This window comes from Otolemur garnettii, unplaced genomic scaffold (assembly GCF_000181295.1).
Source record: "Otolemur garnettii isolate 467f Iridium unplaced genomic scaffold, OtoGar3 scaffold00241, whole genome shotgun sequence".
Taxonomy (NCBI): domain Eukaryota; kingdom Metazoa; phylum Chordata; class Mammalia; order Primates; family Galagidae; genus Otolemur; species Otolemur garnettii.
The window spans coordinates 336,519-339,239 of record NW_003852636.1 but is presented as its reverse complement, the minus strand read 5'-3'; the positions used below and the strand labels follow the sequence as shown (position 1 = coordinate 339,239).

At 44.0% G+C, this 2,721-nt stretch overlaps 1 protein-coding gene and 1 pseudogene across 1 annotated transcript in view; one reads left to right on the top strand and one right to left on the bottom strand.

Moving 5' to 3' along the window:
• LOC105888255 overlaps positions 1-721 on the bottom strand; it is a 98,319-nt pseudogene extending 97,598 nt beyond the window's left edge.
• OPHN1 (oligophrenin 1) overlaps positions 1-2,721 on the top strand; it is a 443,853-nt gene that overhangs the window by 144,209 nt on the left and 296,923 nt on the right. The window lies entirely within an intron of this gene.

Genomic DNA, 2,721 nt, shown 5'->3' with positions numbered 1-2,721 from the left:
TTTTTTTTTTTTTTTTGCAGTTTTTGGGCGGGGCTGGGTTTAAACCTGCCACCTCTGGCACATGGGGCTGGCACCTTACTCCTTTGAGCCACAGGCGCCACCCTGACAGAGACTTTTTTGAACACTAGTGGCAAGACCCATATCTAATTAAACTTTGCTTTCTGACAGAGTTTACTGACTCCTGCTTCTATGGTCCTGTTTATGCACTTTACCCTGTCTAACCTTTGAGGCGTATAAGTTACATGTAATTCTCAGGTGATATCCAAAGCTTTAGCTATTATTTACACTATTTCTGTCATGAAGGCTAGCCCATTGTAAAATTTAAAACAGAGTGGCAACGTAAACCATGGGACATTTTCTCTTGGCAACACTTTTACTACTTCAAGAGTCCTTTTTATCCCAGTGGGAAAGGCTTTTACCTATTCCAAGTCTATGTAGACCATCAGCAGCAAGTATTTGTTCCCTCTAAACCTGAGCATTTCAGTAAAGTCTACCTAGAAGTTCTCGAAGGGTGTTGCTCCATATGACTGGATTTCTGGGAGTACTGTTGGGTCCTTGGCACACATTGAACTGGTTGCAGGTGACACACCATTTACTAACAGTTTTGGCGAGGGCTGCCAGGTGGGAGATGTAGAGGTACCTGCCCAGCAACTTCATCAAAGATTCCTGTCACCACACTGGCTTCTAGAAGCTGGGGGATTGCTACTTGTTCATCAGGCATCTTTATCCATTCTCCCTCTATTTCCTGGTTCCCCTCTGTTGCCAACCATTCTTTCTCTTCCTGGGAGTAGATAGGTGAGAGAGCTCTGGAACTCACGGGATTGGGGGAGCCATCACAACACCTGGTATGGTTTGGATGCAGCCCTTTTTGCCTCAGTACCGATCCTAGTGTTCCCTTTAGTGATGGTGGAAGCATCTTATTGATGTCCATGACAATGCATCACTGCCGCCTTCTGGGGTTTCCATACTGCCAATTGAAGTATCTCCTACTGATACTTTATGTCCTTTTCCCTAGAATTTAATAGTGTCTTTTCTTTGTACAATGCCCTGTGTACTTGGACAGTCAGAAAAGCATACTTGGAGTCTGTGTAGATATTCACACTTTTCCCTTGACTTAGTTCTAAGGCTCAAGTCAAGGCAATTAACTTAGCCTTCTTAGCCAAAGTTCCTTGGGGTAGGGGCTTTACCTCTACAGTCTCTGTTAAGGTGGCCACTGCATACCCAACCCGCTGCTCACCTTGCACTGTCATGTGACTGCTTCAGTCTACATACAAGTCCCAGTATGCATTTGTCCAAAGCTGGTCGTGCAAGTCAGGTCTACTAGAATACACATTATCCATAACTTTCATACAGTCATGCTCAGTCTGTCTTCCACTGACTGGAAGGAGTGGGGGTGGGTTCAGGGTGTTCTTGCATTAGAAAGCCAAAAATTTACCTTGGTGTGGTCATTAAAGTGACCACAGAGTGGGGTACTTTCACCATGAGATCCTGCCTTAGAATCAGCTATCATCTTCTTGCACAAGGAGAGCAGCAATGGGTAGAGCCTGCAGGCATAGTTGCCATTCTTTTGCCACTCCATCCAAGTAGAGGTAAGCTGCAGGCATTGGCTAGGACCCAACCAGCTGGGTTAACACACTCACAGCCATCTTTTCTCTCTCTGAGACACTCAGGGTGAAGGGCCTGGCCAAGTCTGGTAGCCCCAATGCAGGTGCAGTCATCTGGGAAAAGGCATGTTTTTGTTCTCCTTCTCATTCTAAGACCTCTCCTTCCCCTCCTTTAGTTCCCTCATACAAGGGCTTAGCCAAGATGGCAAAGTTGGGAATCCAAAGATGACAAAAGCCAACTGCACCTAAGAATTCTCAAATCTGCTTTCGGTTTGTGGGGTGGGGATGCGATTAATAACCTGTCTCTGTTCCATGCCTAGATTTTCCTCCCCCTGCTAGATAGTAAATCCTAGATAACATAATTGCTACTGGCAAATTTGGGCCTTTCATTCAGTTCCTTTATAGTCACATACCACTAGATGTTGTAAAAGACAGTTCGTGCTTTGTTCACAGCCCTCTAGGGTAGAGCACCATAACGGGAGGTCATCAACATACTGGAGCAGTATACACCCTAATTTCTCAGCTGGGAATTTCTGGAGGTCACAAGCGAGTGCTTCTCCAAATATCGTGGGTAAATTTTTGAAATCTTGTGGTAACCTGGTCCATGTGTACTGAGTTGTGGTTCCCGTGTCTGGTCTCTCCCACTGGAAAGTAGTCTTTGGCTTTCTGGAGCCAGCTTTATACTGAAAAACACATCTTTTAACTCCAGAGAAGTGGGCCACTTGGCTTCTGCTGGCAGCAGACTCAGTAGAGTATGCTGATTAGGCACAGTAGGATGCAGTGTTACAGTTACAGAATTTACTGGGAAATTCTCATTTTAGGTTTTGATTTTTCCTGAGGTATCTATGTAGGCACAGCAGATAACATTTAACACTGCACAAATTTTTTTTTCAGTGTAGCCAACAGGTGACCTTTGTTGAGTCTTAAGGCTTCAGAGCAAATATAACTACTGAATATAATTCTATACTTTTTGGCCAGTCTCTTAGTCCCATTTAACAGATTAACTTAGTAAAACAGTTATGTCTCATTTTATGAGTTGACAGTACAGACAAGGCTGGGATTTAATATGGGTGGGTCACAGCCTCTTTTTTTTTTTCTTTTAAATCATTTTTTCTTT